This window comes from Oryctolagus cuniculus, chromosome 14 (genome assembly GCF_964237555.1).
Source record: "Oryctolagus cuniculus chromosome 14, mOryCun1.1, whole genome shotgun sequence".
In the NCBI taxonomy this organism is placed as follows: domain Eukaryota; kingdom Metazoa; phylum Chordata; class Mammalia; order Lagomorpha; family Leporidae; genus Oryctolagus; species Oryctolagus cuniculus.
In genome coordinates, this window is record NC_091445.1 from 41,224,334 (window position 1) to 41,241,796 (window position 17,463).

At 38.1% G+C, this 17,463-nt stretch overlaps 1 long non-coding RNA gene across 2 annotated transcripts in view; it reads left to right on the plus strand.

Moving 5' to 3' along the window:
* The window catches only part of LOC103349584 (uncharacterized), a 42,540-nt gene extending 34,913 nt beyond the window's left edge, over positions 1-7,627 (plus strand). The window contains exons 5-8 of one of the 2 annotated variants that reach the window (XR_011381973.1): positions 2,672-2,837; positions 3,140-3,279; positions 6,871-6,954; positions 7,033-7,627. This is a non-coding gene — a long non-coding RNA (uncharacterized lncRNA). The remainder of the gene's footprint in view (positions 1-2,671; positions 2,838-3,139; positions 3,280-6,870; positions 6,955-7,032) is intronic. The other variant, XR_011381972.1, reaches the window with a different exon arrangement.
* The last annotated feature ends 9,836 nt before the right edge of the window (positions 7,628-17,463 follow it).

Below are 17,463 nucleotides of genomic sequence, written 5' to 3' on the forward strand. Positions count from 1 at the left end.
CATTCTATTATCACGATAGTCTAGCCATTGTCCATTTGTCTACTCAATCCCTTGATCTTCATTGTTAGTAATATTGTCAACAAGATACCATGACCCCAGTTTTGTTGCCAAGAAAGAAGCAAACATTGGAGCTGAGGATTTTGGAGCCTAGCCTTGGCTCTTCATTATTCTCTCTATAACAACTTGTGTAAAATCCTTGGCACATATTTTCAGATGATTAAATGCCATAAATATATTTTGAAAATCTGCCTATAAAAAAATCTCTTGAAAGGCAATACTATTTGTCCTTGTTACCCTAGAGTTTAGCCCAGGGATAAACAATCCTTTGGCAATTTTCCCTTTAAGAATCCCTTCAAAATGAAGCATGTCTTTGGCCCACTTTACTTTTTTTTCTACACATTTCCCTTATATGTTCACTATGTCATGGATTTATGTCTCTCTGTGTGGATTTTGGGGGAAAAGCATTCATATCTCTTAAAATTTGGAAGCATATTTTACTAACCCTCATTCTGTATGTCACATATAAAATTATCATCTTTTCCAGAATTTTTTTTACTTGTTTTTCAAATTATTTCAGTCTATCAAACCAGTCGTAATTCAGTGCCCAAAATTTGAGGCAATCACTCGCCTGAGACAAGGGCTCCAGCCCCTGTTTTCAATGCCCCATCATCACTGTGTGGAGCTAACTTCTCCTTTAAAACAGATCTTGAATCTATTTCTACCTCTTTAGTTTCACTGACATTTCTCTAATTTGGAGTCTCATTAAATTTCACATAGGATAATGCTGACCTGTAGACCAGCCACTTTCTGTCTGATTCAATATGACTATTATTGTCAGGCTAATTTTCCTTAAGGCTAGACCTGACGAATTCACTTTCCTGGTGAAGAACTTTATTTATTACTTTTATCATACAAAGTAAAGCCCAAACTTCCTAGCCATGTAGTATACTGTACTCTCCATCCTAATTTTCTGATGCCCCTTCTTATTTGTGAACCATTATAACTGATTCTGAGTCTATCATGTTACTGTGTATGCTGAGCTCAGCATAAGTGGTATGTATGTGGGTGTCTAATCTTACATATTGAACAGAAAGATTTGTGAGTAAAACATTTCTGACTCATTTTCTTTCTAGCATGTAGAATATTTCATGCCACATATTGAACAATAAAAACAAATATAAATATGTAGGTATAAATCATGAAAATGCCATGATTATAGCAAATTGCAAACTTTGATGAATACTATGATTGTGGCAAATACCATATGCTCTAGTGTTATAGTGATAATTTCTACAGTGAAGAATTTGAATGGAGTTTGGATTTGAGGTAAATCCTGATTGAGTTTTTGAATTTTCCATGAAAAATCAATAAAATACCACACAAAGGAGAATAATTAATATTAGGGAAGTTGTTTTAAAAATTTCTTTTGAAAGTCAAAGTTATGAAGAGAGAGAGACAAAGAGAGAGAGAGAGAGATCTTTTATCTATTGGTTCAGTCCACAGGTGGCCTCAATGGCTAGTCCTGGGCCAGGCTGAAGCCAGGAGCCTGAAGCTTCATCCAGGTCTCCTACTTGAATGCAGGGGTCCAAGCATTTGGGCCATCTTCTGCTGCTTTCCCAGGCCATTACTAAGGAGCTATGTTGGAAGTGGTGTAGCCGGTACACAAACCTGCACCCATATAGGATGCTGGCATCACAGTCACTGGCTTTACCTGCTGCACCACACTGCTGGCCCCAGAAAAGGTTTTGTTTGATAAGCAGCTATGATGAGAATCTGTCTCTAGTTCTATAATAGAGGGTCTTGGGTATCGTTGGAATGAATCCCTATTTCTTCCTTTTTCATTTCTTTCCTTCTGAAGTGTCAAAAGGCAGAGAGGAAAAAAAAATCAATGCTGTGAAAATTCAGTGTCATGATAATTTTAACATGATTTAAATTTACATATTTTACACTAAATGTGATAAACAGTCACATGAAAGTTTGAAATTACTATGAAAGTAAGGGCATTGTTTGCCTTTCTAACAATTCTCAGTTTCTGTTGTATGCTGGAAGCCATCACTCTGCTTTGTAATGAATTTGAACACTACTGGCTCCAGGGAGATAGGAGAAGCCAGTTCAATCAATATCTGGAGAGGAAGCTCTTCGTAAAACAAAACTCACAGCTGTGATATCTGGGATTGTATTTCCATCTTGGGAATTTTAAAATAGTGGAATCACATTCCTGGAAATGTGGAATCAGCTATGACCCACATGAACCTAGCCAGTATTTACCAAGGTTGCTCTGCTTATTTTATGAGAATGTGGTCACTTTTCCTAAGAACTAGTTCTGAGCCAGGTAATTTGAAATCATTGGGATTGATTCTCAAATTTTCCCCAAGAGAGGTCAAGTGATGGAGTTTATCAAGGAAGAAAAACCTCTCTTGGTTTCTGACAACCAATGCATACTGTGCTGTTTACTGCCATACCTCTGTGTGGTACTTCATTCCTGACAGCATTGCCTCAATGGTATTTCATAATAGCCTGGAACAGAAAGATGTACATACCTTAATGATGCCTTGCCATCCTGGCCTGGATCAGAAAATACACTGGCATTAATTTAACTTGTCTAGGTATTTTTGAGATTCCAAAGAAAGGATGAAATTCAGATGAAGTGCGTTTTTTTTTCTTTTTATAGGGTCCCTGGCTCCCTGAGAAAGGATAAAATTCAGATGAACTGCTTCTCTTTTATTAGATAGTCCCTGGCTACTCCATTCGGCAAGGTTTGCCTCACTTACAGGATGTTAATCACATCTCACCTGGAAGTCACTACCTGTCCAACCTCCTCACTAAGTCTCTTCCAGGTAGAATTCTGCATTAAGACTGTGACAATACCAGTACCCAATTCTACTTGGGATAAGATTGGCATTCCCTATGTTTTCTATGCATGGGTTAACAAATATTGATTCTTAAGATTCCTCCCCCAGTTCTCCAAGCTGTCTTTTATATTGATATAATATATCTGATCATATATTTTTGGTGTGCATTTTCAGAGTAGTGTCATCAATTTTATATGCTTAACTGAATATTCTAAAGCACCTGTCTTGATGGTCTGTCTTCACTTCATGAATGTCCATAACTGAGCTCTCTTTCCTCTCATTGATAGATGCTTCAGGCTGCTTTGTTGGGAATGCCTGTGTTTAAGGAGGTCCAAGGGCATGAACAAGCCTCAGAGGTGAAATGCAGTAATGGACCAATAATTGCAACTGATTAAGAAAACAGATTTTCAGCCTTTAGTGGGATAAGGTGGAGTATTGTTACTGCAATGTTTACCTGGGAATCTAAATATGGTTTTGTACTGATTGGTGATTATCATTTTTAGGTCTCCATAATCTTACATCTTAATGTGCTGGTATATGAACAGTCTGATAATACTCTGAAATAGTCCCATTAATTCCATTAACGTTTTGCCCGTTTTCACAAGACAGGTCAGTGTGTGCAGTGTACTTAAATTTTTATTTTTTAAAAAGGCTACATAATCTAGTATGTATAAGAGAGAGGAGTTATCAAATTAATGAGATGGAAGCAACATTTATTTTAATAGATTTGCACTTATTATTGTATGAACCCTTATCTAAAGGATGGAACAATTCATTAAAAGCCAATATGGCAAATTCGATTCTTTCATGGTAGAGATGTTAAAAAATAGTTTTAAAGACAGTACATTATCTTATAGTTGCTTGGAATTAACTTTATTTCCAAGGCATCCAAGTTTTAATCCTCACTAGAATCCTTATTGTTGATCCTTTCCTGCAATTTCTTCCTATCTTATTTTTTTATCTTTCCTGAAAATAGACAAATATATATTTTCATTTCAGGCACATTTGCAAAGTAATTTGAAGCAAAACAAACACAAAAGTAAATAGCATGAAGCAAATTATTATTATTCTCAACACTTATCAACAGATATCAAAATTGCAAGTATTTCAATGGTAGCATGTTTTGTCATGGAACAATAAAGTGAGCACTGCACTAGAGATTTATTCCATTTATTCCCTGTCAATAGCTATCTGGATACAAGTTCCAGTCATTACATCTATCTGCGCTTCAGTTCTCCTGTCAACAAAAGAATGGCTTTAGATTATTGTGAAGGCAAATGTTACATCCACTAATCACTAAGTGTGTTGTTTGCGTCCTGATGTGTGTATTTGTTTTAATAAAAATGTCAGAGGTGATAGCAAAAAATGTCACCACGTTATGCCATTGGATGGATGAATATTTCTTAGAAAGCTTCAACTTGTTTTTGAAATCATGAAGGAAAAAACACATTTTAAACAAATACGTGAGAAATATTTCTCTTTAGAGATAATGAAAATTTGCTGTTTAAGGAACATTTTCAAACGTCAGAAACATTTCTGAAAGTTGTTCTAAGTACCTCTCATACAACTCTGATCAATTGCCATTGGGTTATTTCTTCTTAATAGAGATTATAGGATTTAAAGTTTTTCCCTGCCAATATTATTTAAGGTAAAATTCCAATGCTGCTAATGTTTACAAACTTTTGTAAAGGAAAATCAAGATTTAGGTAATTCACAGAAAATGACAAGATTCCAGTTTGTGATTTGTGTGAATGATGTTAATTTTAAGAAGCATAGGGGTTCAAATAACACAAAACTTACACAAGAAGAATTTTTTCCTTCAAGGAAGTCGAATTAGCTTTATTTAGCTGATTTCCCCTTTGATACCCACTTGGTTGGGAACAGGATCATGCTCAGCATCCCTTTCACAGTAAGGGAGCATGGAGACCTGGGCGCCAAGGTCCACTGCCAGAGAAAAGGGAATCTGCTGGCAAACAGCCCCCGGCAGAAATGCCAGAGCCCTGACGGGCTGAGGCTCTCGGGTGCCCAGACCAAATTCTCTCACAGGACACTCTGCACAAGAGGCTTTTGGGGGTGACGCTCCTAGTGAAAGAAACAAACATGTATCTCACACCCAAGCGTGCAACAGAAAAACAGCTCTACATCACCCTCAACTCAGGTTTCTCCCCAAAAGAGGCACAAAGAAAACTCTAAAAAAAAATCTAAGTTTTACACTCTTGTGGATAGTTTTTTTTTTTAACTTCCCCCGATTCTTTCTTTTGAAGTATCACTTAAAAAATACCTTTGAGAAGAATATTTATAAGGTTTGGATTTGAATACAATTACTGAGAAAATTAACTACATACTTGAAATGATGGAGGTTTCTACACTTAAATCTTTTCCAGAAGATTGGTGTAAAACATGTATTTCCAAAAAGAGAACATTTCTCATTATAGCATCCTTAGAGAAAACCATGGATTGAGGCTGGTTTTTCACAGAGGAGGAAAGATCAATTAACTTGTAATCACTTGAAGCCGCCTAACTTGTGGAAGGCTCAAGTGGGCACCTCTTTCTGCCTCAAACAATTGATACCTGTTTTTGAGTTGAAACAAAAGATTTGTTGGTTTCTATAGATGCCTGTTAGTCACTTAGAGACTGCCCACCCTGAGCAGTCCTACAGCCCAGCAATGCAGCAATGGCATGTTTTGTAGGTATTCTGTTGGGTACTTCTTACTAATAATATTCCAGAAATGGCAAGATGTTTTGAAGTACCTCTTTCTATAATATTTTCAAAATATGATATGTATTACTGTTTTTAAAAATGTGAATTATTGGGGCTGGTGCTGTGGTGTAGCAGGGAAAGCTGCCACCTATGGTGCCAGCATCCCATATGGGCACTGGTTCGAGTCTCCGCTGCTCCACTTCCCATCCAGCTCTCTGCTGTGGCTGGGAAAGCAGTAGAAGATGGCCCAAGTCCTTGGGCCCCTGCACCCGTGTCAAGATCCAAAGGAAGCTTCTGGCTCTGGCTTCAGATCTGCACAGCTCCGGCCGTTGCAGCCATCTGGGGAGTGAACCAGTGGATGGAAGACCTCTCTCTCTCTGCCTCTGCTTCTCTTTAACTCTGCCTTTCAAATAAATAAATAAGATCTTTAAAAAATGTGAATTATTTCTTTTCCTTTAAAATTTAAGATTTCACTTTCCATCAGCTCATTCATCAGAATTCTATACTCATATTTTTATTTCTTTCTTTTTCTTTTTTTTTTTAGAAGAGAACTTCTTTGTATCACTTCTTTTTTTTTTTTTTAATTTTTGACAGGCAGAGTGGACAGTGAGAGAGAGACAGAGAGAAAGGTCTTCCTTTTGCCGTTGGTTCACCCTCCAATGGCCGCCGTGGCCGGCGCGCTGCGGCCAGCACATCACGCTGATCCGAAGCCAGGAGCCAGGTGCTTCTCCTGGTCTTCCATGTGGGTGCAGGGCCCAAGGACCTGGGCCATCCTCCACTGCCTTCCCGGGCCATAGCAGAGAGCTGGCCTGGAAGAGAGGCAACCGGGACAGAATACGGCGCCGCGACCAGGACTAGAACCCGGTGTGGCGGTGCTACAAGGCGGAGGATTAGCCCATTGAGCCACGGCGCCGGTCTCATATTTTTATTTCTATAATGACTATTGTATTGTTAGTAAAATCTTTCCTTTGTTAAAACAATAATACTGGTCTTTGGGTTTGTTATACCATTTTAATCTGAAAGAGTAATAGAATATCATGTTTTAGAATTAGAATGTCTTTGTAGATGGTGTTACTGCCTCAGCATTTCATTTTTTAAAAAACCCTTAGGCTAATTTTAATATAATTATGCACATTTTTAGACAATTAATGAGTGGTCCATAAAATAATAGATTATGGAGACAAACCACCACTTTGGAGACAGCATGACTGAAGCTTGTATAGTAAATTTTCCTTCAGAAACACCTACAGACATAATATTCTGTTGCCTTTCAATGTGGCTTCCAACTGATTGCAATTGTTTTAATTGCTATTCTAGAAACCAGTGAAACTTCCTTCTAGTGAGTTCCACATCAATTTGATGTTCCCACATCATCACCAATTCTATGGTACACATGGCAAGGTAATCATTTTTAACTTTCTAAGAGTGGTATGATGTTGATTAATGATTCATAACAAATCTTATAATATTTTCTTTCAGATGAAAAGTCCACATATGACAAATGGAAAAGAATACATGGATATCTATCTTATTTCACAATAATTTTGTTCATTTGTTTCTTTTCATGGGGAAAATCAAAATAGCCTGTAAATTAAAAATCAAACTAGAGGCTTATGAAGCCAATAAAATCAAATAAATTGGCCAGAACTATTTTTTAAAGTCTGAGCCTTTTATGTGCACTTGGCCTTCACTATTATTTTGGGGTATCTGTAAAAGGAAAGTAAAATATTTAAGAAGTATAGTTTTTCACTGTTTCAAGAATATTTACATGGCTAGAAAAACTAAACATAAAGAAGTACTAAAGCAGTTACATGGTTTGTAAGTTTTTGAGCATTTGAGACACTTGAATTCCTACAGAAAAGGGCATGAATATGTCACTCAGGATGGATACACTTGCAAGGCATCATTAGGGGACAGATGACAAGGGATTCTTAAAAGTACTTTATATACTCGGTTGCCCCTCTTCCAGGCCAGCTCTCTGCTATGGCCAGGGAGTGCAGTGGAGGATGGCCCAAGTGCTTGGGCCCTGCACCCCGTGGGAGACCAGGATAAGCAGCTGGCTCCTGCCTTTGGATAGGCGCGGTGCGCCGGCCGCAGTGCGCTGGCCGCAGCGGCCATTGGAGGGTGAACCAACAGCAAAGGAACACCTTTCTCTCTGTCTCTCTCTCACTGTCCACTCTGCCTGTCAAAAAAAAAAAAAAAAAAGTACTTCATATGTGTGTGAGTCCATAATCCTAACTCTTTTTTTTTTTTTTTAAAGAAATGCTTTATTTTTTTATTTTTTGATAGGCAGAGTTAGACAGTGAGAGAGAGAGACAGAGAGAAAGGTCTTCCTTCCGTTGGTTCACCCCCCCGACCCCACCAAATGGCCGCTATGGCCGGCACACTGCGGCAATCTGAAGCCAGGAGCCAGATGCTTCCTCCTGGTCTCCCATGCAAGTGCAGGGCCCAAGCACTTGGGCCATCCTCCACTGCCTTCTCCGGCCATGGCAGAGAGCTGGACTGGAAGAGGAGCAACTGGACAGAATATGGCGTCCCAACCAGGACTAGAACCCTGGAGTGCCGGCATCACAGGTGGAGGATTAGCCTAGTGAGCCGGGGCGCCAGCCCCCTAACTCTTTCTTGAATATTCTGCTTTCCAAACATCTTTGAAAGAGGTTATGTTTTCCTCATGTAGGATCTCTGTCTTTAATGTGCTGTACATTGTGATTTAATGCTATAGCTAGTACTCAAACAGTATTTTTCACTTTGTGTTTCTATGCGGGTGCAAACTGTTGAAATCTTTACTTAATATATGCTAAGCTGATCTGTATATAAAGAGAATTGAAAATGAATCTTGATGTGAATGGAAGGGAAGAGGGAGTGGGAAAGGGGAGGGTTGCGGGTGGGAGTGAAGTTATGGGGGGGAAGCCATTGTAATCCATAAGCTGTACTTTGGAAATTTATATTCATTAAATAAAAGTTAAAAAAAAAAAAAGAAAGAGGTTATGTTTAAAGAACTCCTTCTTTAAAAACAATAAATGAGCTATTGGTGAAGAGTGACCTATTCTCTTCCAGAAACAAAAAAGCTGACTATTATTTTCAAAGGAGTTTAAAATTGGTTTGAAGTAATTTGAAAACAGCCTAACTTAAGACACATTAAATCTTCATTATCTCTTTGTGTAAAGAGCTGTGTTAGTTTCCATGCGTATGATTCAATGTATGTGCATACAGTTTGTTTTCTAGTTTACATTACATGTTAGTATAAAACAATTTTATCAGTTGCAACTATGTAACTCTGTGAATGAAAAGCTTCTTCAGTTCTTATTAAAATATTTTAAGTGGACTATTAAAAACTGTAGATATCACCAGTCTAAAAGCTCATTCTTGCTATTGTTGTTTTATCTTTGCAGTTGATTTCATCCTATTTTTATTGTTCTGTATTGTGTATGGTTACTCAGTCAACCAAAGTATTCTCTTCGGCGCTGATTTGCATGAGACTGTGGAAGGGATAGCCGGAGTAGTGGCTGAGGAAATCCCGCTCTCAGAAGCAATCACTACCTGAATAGTTTGGAGACCACAACTTGTACTACTGGCTAAGGAGCCTAATGATGGGATTTTGTCCTTTTTTTCTTCCAAATATTTTTGTTAGCTGAATTCATTGCTCTCGATGTCTCAATTACCTGGAGGAAAAAAAAATGTAATATGGATTGCAATCTTGGGATTGACTTTATACCAGATATTTTAATTCTGCTATTTTAGTTTAATGACTTTTGAACAAGAACTGTATGGTTCTGTATACAGATATGCAAATTCTTCTGGAAACAAAAAGAAATCATCTTACAAATAAATATGCTTCAATTTCAGTGTCTAGAATAGTAAATATTTACATAAATAATAAAAATTAATTGTGACTCTAAGCTTACATATTTAAAGAAAATGAACCCAGAAGTGGGGAATTTGTTACCGGCTTTCAACAGGAAGTTCTCCAAGAACTTGAAGAACCTGAAGTGGAGTTACCAATCCAAAGTGTTTTCTCCTTTAGTGCAGCCACCTTTGAACACCGAATTTTTAATTTAGTGGTTAAAAACTCTCTTGCATGTCGTCTGTGAAAATTGTCTCAGAGGGCTGCAGACTTAGGGCTGGTGCAGCTCTCCAAAGAGCAATTTTGGAAGCCCCACAGAGAGGTCAAGCCACCAGCAGGGCGTACCAAAAGTCAGTCCGATATATGATGTCCCAAACTGTGCCAAACTCCCACCCATTCAATGGGTTTCCAAATAAATTGTCTCATTCTAATAGCATATAAAAATACCATAAATTTTGATGCTGTATTCATTTTATTTATACATAGACTTTAGAATTTCTCCCATGGCAGCCTTACATATCATTTAATAACACTTACCCTTTGATATCTTCTATTATCTTTTACTATTAGAATGGGCTACTTATTTTATTGAATGAGTTTTCTATTTCTTAACATTGCTTTAATAAAATAGAAACTACATATTTTAAACATTTATTGTTTAACCAGCAGCACTGAAAATTTCATGATCAGTTTAACCTTAATACTTCAAAATAGACATATTTTCTCTTAGCAATGATAGTTTTATTTTTTCTTTCCTATCTCAAATATTTTACTTTTTGTTTTATTGTAAAGGGCAGTCTTTATTGTCTTTTTGTGTTGCTAGTATTTCCAAGAGGGGTCATCTTTATTTTGGTTTCAGAAGAATGCCTGGAAGCTTTCTAGGTTAAGAATGGTGTCTGCTGTTGGTTTTTGATGGGTAGACTTATCACAGTAAGGAAGTTTTTGGGTTTTTTTTGCAACTTATCATAAATCTGTGTTGAGCATTTCCAAGTAACTTTTTCACTTCTGCTGAAGGTTTTATTATTATTATTTTCATGGTATAGTTAACATTATAAATGTTATCATTATAAATGCTTACAAGGGTGCAAAGCCAGGAGCCAGGAACTCGATCCAGGTCTCACCTGGGTGGCTGGAACACAACCGTTTGAGATATCATAACTGCCTCTCAAGTTCTGTGTTAGTAGGAAGCTGCAGTCAGGAGCTGAAGCTGGGAATTTATCCCATGTACTTTGATGTGGGACTCCAGGTCTTAACTGGCATCTTAACCAGGCCAGACGCTTGCCCCATATGACATATTTTAATGGATTGCTGGATCTAGCTTCCTGATTTGAATGTTTATTTCTTAAATATATGTTTGCATGTGATAATGAACTACAATTTTTCTTCAAACTTATGGTTGCTCACAGTTTTCAAAAAACTCTCAAGTAATAATCTTATTTTCTCTTACATTGCTTGATTTCAAGGAGATAGCCATTGAGTTTCCCTCCTTTTTTCCCCAGCTTTATTAAAGTGTCATTGACAAGCAAAATTTACACATATCAAGGTGTACAATGAAATGTTGTGATATGTGTGTACATTGTACTATGCTACTATCAAGCTCATTCACATATCCATCACTCTCACTGTTAGCATTTTGTTGTTTGTCAAGAGAACCATTAAGATCCAGGCTCCTAGCAAATTCCAAGTAAACCATGCAATGCTGTTATATTTATGAGAACTGACTCACCTTGCATAACTGAAACTCCATACATTTTAAAGAAATGACCTTGGGTTTTTGTATTATTCTTACTGAATATCTTTTGTTTTCTAGCACTTCTGTTAATCTAAAATAATGCATCCTTTCTGGTTTTCTCAGATTTAGTTTGCGGTTCTGTTTCTAACTTTTGAAATTAAATAATTACTTTATTAATTCATTTCTCTTAGAGACAAATTAATATTTGGCCCTGAATATTTCTCTGAGTTCTACTTTGTTGTTATTCCATGATTTCTGATAGATAACATCTTTGTTGTTTTTATTTTCTGTATGTTATAAAAATATAGTTTGATTTACTTTGGCCTTAGGGTTCCTTAATTAAAAAGCTTCTAAGGAAAATAGTAATTTATTTTCCACATTATTCTTAGTTTCCTGCTTTCCTGAAGAATCCAAGGAAGTCTTATCTGTGTGCTTAAATATGAAAAACTCTTAATGTTTTAGAATGGATAACTGCTTGGAAGATATACCAATATGTACATGTGGAGTAGTTAATATCAATACATCCATTAGCATTGCCTCACTATTTTATATTATTTTGTAGATATCATTTGTTTTCTCAGTTGCCCTGGGCTGATAGAAGGGATGCCAAATTTCTTACATCTTTGCCTTCCTTTTGTACTTTCCAAAGTTTATAATTCATGAATTATAATGTTATCTAATGTGATAAATAATACTTTTCCAATTATATTTTCCATGGAGGTTATTATATTTATGATAGTAAATTGTATTTCCAGTCTTTATTTAATGCCTTTGTCTTGCATTTAACCTCAGTAAATATCAGCATTATTACCCGCATTTTCTTAGGAAAAGAAAGAGTTATCCTATGAATACTATGCCCAACCACCACCCTACACTATTTGCAGATACCTTCATCAACATATCACTTGGGGGCATGTGGATGTAACCAGATGCAATGTAATCCAATCTTGGCTCACTGTGGAAGACAATAAGCCTCCTCTCTTTCTGTCTCTCTCTCTCTTTGTGTTTTGTGTGTGTGTGTAGTGATGAAGCTATGCTCCTTTTTATCTAAACCAAATTATCAGCTACAGGAAAGCAGCTTCCTGTATCCCCCACCTCCCACTGTCCTGTATCAATAACTTCTTATGGACGCTGTGCTTGTTGACTCAGCTCCACATTCCCCAATTCCTGCTCAGCATTGGCAATCGGGTACAGAGACCTCCTTGTCTGTGCACCTGTTCCCAGGCTTTCCCCCACATCTTTACTCCAGGCAGAATTGGAAGCATTGTTAGTTCTGCTTGGTGGGTTAAGAGGTCAGCTTTGTCCTTGGGTATGCTTACTCCCTCTATTCTGATTGGGCACTGGGAAGACTTTTCCACCATTAAATATTAATATTGTTTTCTAGTTACATGGGCTCTAGGCTTTCCTGTTTTGTTCTGCAGTATTTTTGCTGCTTTCCTTAGTTTCAGAGAGGTATCAAATGGATTTACCTCCAAATTAATCTGAAATTCTCAACATATTTTGACAAGGTTACTGCTATATGCAGAAGATAAACAGGATTAAAATTTAAAAATTAATGGTCTACAAAATAATTTACACAGTAAGGTCTTTTTCCATGTATACAAACTCTATAACATGCTTAGGAAATACTATGAGAAAATATTATCTCATCCAAGTTTTACAGGTAATTGAAAATAGAATCTTGCAAACGTCACATGAGTAAATTTGGAGTCTTAATTAGTTTCTTTCAGGGTGGGCATTTGGCCTAGCAATTGCCGCTGGTTGGGATGCCCACATCTCACATCAGAGGGCCTAGGTTTCAATTCTCTGCTCCTGATTCTAGCTGTCTGAAAAAGCGTACCTCGGTGGGCAGCAAGTGATGGCTCAAGTAGTTGGGTTCCTGACACCCTCCTGGGAGACCTAGATGAAGTTCTGGACATCTGGCCAGCACTAGTTGTTGCAGGCATTTGGGTTGTGAACCGGCAGATGGGAGATCTCTTTCTGTCTGTTTATCTTTCAAATTTAAAAAATTAAAAATAAGTATTTCCCTGCTAAGCTCAAAGAAAATGCATATCAGCCGGCGCCGTGGCTCAATAGGCTAATCCTCCACCTTGCGGCGCCGGCAAACCGGGTTCTAGTCCCGGTTGGGGCGCCGGATTCTGTCCCGGTTGCCCCTCTTCCAGGCCAGCTCTCTGCTATGGCCAGGGAGTGCAGTGGAGGATGGCCCAGGTGCTTGGGCCCTGCACCCCATGGGAGACCAGGAAAAGCACCTGGCTCCTGGCTCCTGCCAGGATCAGCGCGGTGCGCCGGCTGCAGCGGCGGCCATTGGAGGGTGAACCAGCGGCAAAGGAAGACCTTTCTCTCTCTGTCTCTCTCTCTCACTGTCCACTCTGCCTGTCAAAAAAAAAAAAAAAAAAAAAAAAAGAAAATGCATATCACCAAATTATTTGTAGTCAAAATGTTTTGAAATTTGAGAATAAAATGCAATAAAATACATAACAATGGCCTGTGTTGTTGGTGTATCGGGTTTGGGCCTCCATCTGCAATGCTGGCATCAATTCACTGCTCCACTTCCAATCCAGCTCCCTGCTGGGAAAGCAGTGGAAGACAGCCCAAATGCTTGGACCCCTGCACCCACATGGGAGACCTGGAGGAAGCCCTGGGCTCCTGGCTTCGGTCTGGCCCAGCCCTGGCCATTGCGGCCATTTGGGGGGTGAACCAGTGGATGGAGGATCTCTCTTTATCTCTCCCTCTCTCTCTAATTGTACCTTTCAAATAAATAAAATTAACAATAAAAATTTTAAAAAATAAAATACATAACAGTATAACAACAGATCCATAGTTTATAGTAACCCACACTACAAATTGATTCTCATTTTCTTAAGCTGAGAAAATGACACACACATATAAAAGTATATGATTCACTAATTTGCACACTTTCTTACCTACCTGTATATTGCTGAATTAGCATTTATGAATATAGCTCATCATTTTTATGATGGCGGGGACCAGTGCTGTGGTGTAGCTGGTAAAACCGTCACTTACAGTGCTAGCTGGTTCAAGATCTGGCTGCTCCACTTCTGATCCAACTCTCTGCTATGGCCTGGGAAAGCAGTAAAAGATGGCCCAAGTCCTTGGGTCCCTGTACCTGCATGGGAAGACCCAGAGAAAGCTCCTGGCTCCTGGCTTCGGATTGGCACAGCTCTGGCAGCTGCGGCCAACTGGGGAGTGAACCAGCAGATGGAAGACCTCTCTCTTTCTGCCTCTTCTCTCCTCTCTCTGTGTTAACTCTGACTTTCAAATAAATAAATAAATCTTAAAAAAAGGAAAATATGTTATTTGCCTCCATAAAAAACATTCAAACATTTTGCTGGATTTGCCATTAGAGAGTTTGTGAGGCCATCACTATGGCATAGCAGGTAAAGATGCTGCCAGAGCACCAACATCCCATATAGACACCATTTGGAGTCCCTGCTGCTCCACTTCCAATCCAGCTCCCTGGTAATGTGCCTGGGAAAACAACAGAGGATGTCCCAAGAGCTTGGGCCCCTGCATCCATGTGGGAGACCTGGAGGACACTCCTGGCTCCTGACTTTGACCGGGCCCTGCCCTGGCCATTATAGCCATTTGGGGTGTGAATCAGTGAATGGAAGAGCTCTCTATCTCTGTCTCTCCCTGTTTGTAACTCTGACTTTCAGATAAATAAATAAATCTCTAAAAATAGTTTATATTTTATTTTTATAAGTAGCATCACAAATATTATTTTATACTAATTTTTTCCAAGTTAAGAAACTGTTATTACATTTACTATATTTACCTTTATTAATTAGCTTATTAATTATTTAAACTCATTTATTGTCTAGGCAGTTTTATAGTCATGGTCTGAACATAATGGAAACTTGTTTCAGTTTCATTTCCCTCCACATTATTTCATTTCTTTTTTTTCACACTCAGGGTATTATTCAGCGGAGTCAGGCGTTGGTGTGAGAGGTGTATGTGATGCTGGAGATATTTCAAAGAATTAATCTTGTTTTTTTTACAAAGCCATAGAAAATGTCTTATCTTCCTTTCTGAAAGGTTGATTTCTTTTTTCTTCCTGAAATTCAGCTTTTCATTGAGGGTGCAGTTTCCTAAGAGAATCAACTTTAAGCAGGGTCCTGGTTTCCAGACCTCATTTTGCAGATTCAAGGATATCACACTCACAACATGAGGCAATTCAAACTCCAGCCTTTTAATTATGAAGCCAGGGGATGGCCCCCATAGCATCGTCTTCACATTTCCTGTTCCTCTTTCCAGTTCCTGGGCATTTTTGGTCCCTGATAGTTTCTCCTACTTCCTTAGCCACATGCTTAACATCACTGCTGGGCATTTTATCCATATGTTGCTTCACCTTCATTATTACTATTACTTCTACTTACGTAGAAGGCATGGTTTACATTAAAAAACTAGAGCCCTTTGAAACGGATAGTCAGTCTTAAATTCATAGCATAATGCAACAAAAGCACTTTGAGTGGTCTTGACTGTTTTCATCTACTGATGCTTTTTCTTAAAGATTCTTCTGTTTGTTTTGCCCCTAAAACTTATTATTTCTTTTATAGTAGTTACCAAATAAATCTTTGAAAATGTTTTCCTTAAATAAGGTAATAGTCATTACATGAATTTTGTAAAGTATAGAGAAAAATTACCAATGAATTTTTCAAAGTATCCATAAAATGCTTCACTTTATGCACTTTCATATGGCTTCTTTCTCTAAGTACTTTACTTCAGTGTATACAATTTTATGCTGTTAAATTCAATTTGTCCTATTGATTGCATCTGTGCTCCTTAGTTGCTGAGAATGTTCTATAAATGAAAAATTTAATAATGTGATTAAAAGATCCTATTTAGCCTTATGTACTTACTAGGCAAGTTAGCACACAAAATATCAGAGAATGGATTCTATGTTTGGGGCTTGCTCAGAAAACAGAAGAGTTTCAGACACAGGTTTTTTTGGGTTTGTTAATGCAATGTTGCTGAAATGGATATTTTTTAACATACATCATCCCACACCTCCTTCTGTAGCTACATCCATTAGACATGACATGATGCTAGATTTTAATGTTTAGCATTACAAAAAATGCTTGTGTTTATTTTTAATAAAACCTATCAAAAGACCTTATATAAAAGGATAAGGTTGTATAGAACATGGTGTTTAATTAGTCTGAAAAAAAATCCCTGTATATTAGAATTAATGTAAATCGATAGTCAAAAGCACAGCATTTCTTTGGATTTTTTTTTTTTTTTGACCATCTGGATTATAACCCCAAGTGCCTAAATTGCAACTGCCAACACTGGTTAAAATCATTGTGTTTGATAAATATCTTAGCCAACTGAGTTGCAAAGGAGGAAAAAAGCCTTAAAAATAATTCATCCAAATGAACTCGGTGTGTTTCAGTAGCACACGTCAATCTTACATCACTTTCATGCTAGGTCATTTACATGCTCCAAGTAAGCATCTTCATTCTTACACTGTACTCTGGGTGTGAAGATTTAATTCTAGTAGACACCTCATTAATCTCTTTCCTTTGGTACATGAGTGAGCTCTGGGCCCTTTTGGACAACACATAGAGGTAGAAAGGGAGTGGGAAGATTTCTGGGTATGAGGTTAGTGAGGTTGATATCGAACCCCTATAAAGCAAAAGCTAGACAGTTTCTTGGCTATCCCCTTTAGCTCAAGGTTTCTTTGTCTGTCCTTTATCAGAAGGAATTCACTGTCTTGAGGAAGTGATCTGGCTGGCCTTACAAGGTTCTCATCAGCAGACTCAAGGAGTCATTTGCTGCTCTAACAGATAAGAGCCTTGATGACCTGTATTGTCCAGGGGCGGTTTGTGTAGAGGAAATCCAGGTCTGGACAGAATGTTAACTGTCACCATCACATAATCCCGAGAGCAACTGGAGCCCACCTGGCAATCATAAATTCCCTAAAGAGCATGGCATCACTGACCAATCAAAGGAAGATCATGAGAACACTAAGTAACCAGTAACTTGGACAGGAGCTGATCACACACCTCTCAGCCCCAATTTCATTCTATAAGAACCTTCACCTCTAACTCCTTGGAGAGCCCAGGAATTAAGCAATAACAGCCTGGCTTCTTGCTCTGCACTTTGCAATAAATACCTACTTTCTTCAACCATTCTGATGTTAGCAATTTGCTTTCTGCACTGCAGGTGGGTGGATCTAGTTTGGGGGTTTTGCTGCAATGCCGCCAATCAGTTTGGGGTGTTGTTCAGTAACAAGATTGGGGTGGGTCTCTGACTTGTCTGTGAGAAGCTGCTCTCCCAGGTGCTGATTCAAGGGGTACCAGAGCAGCCATAG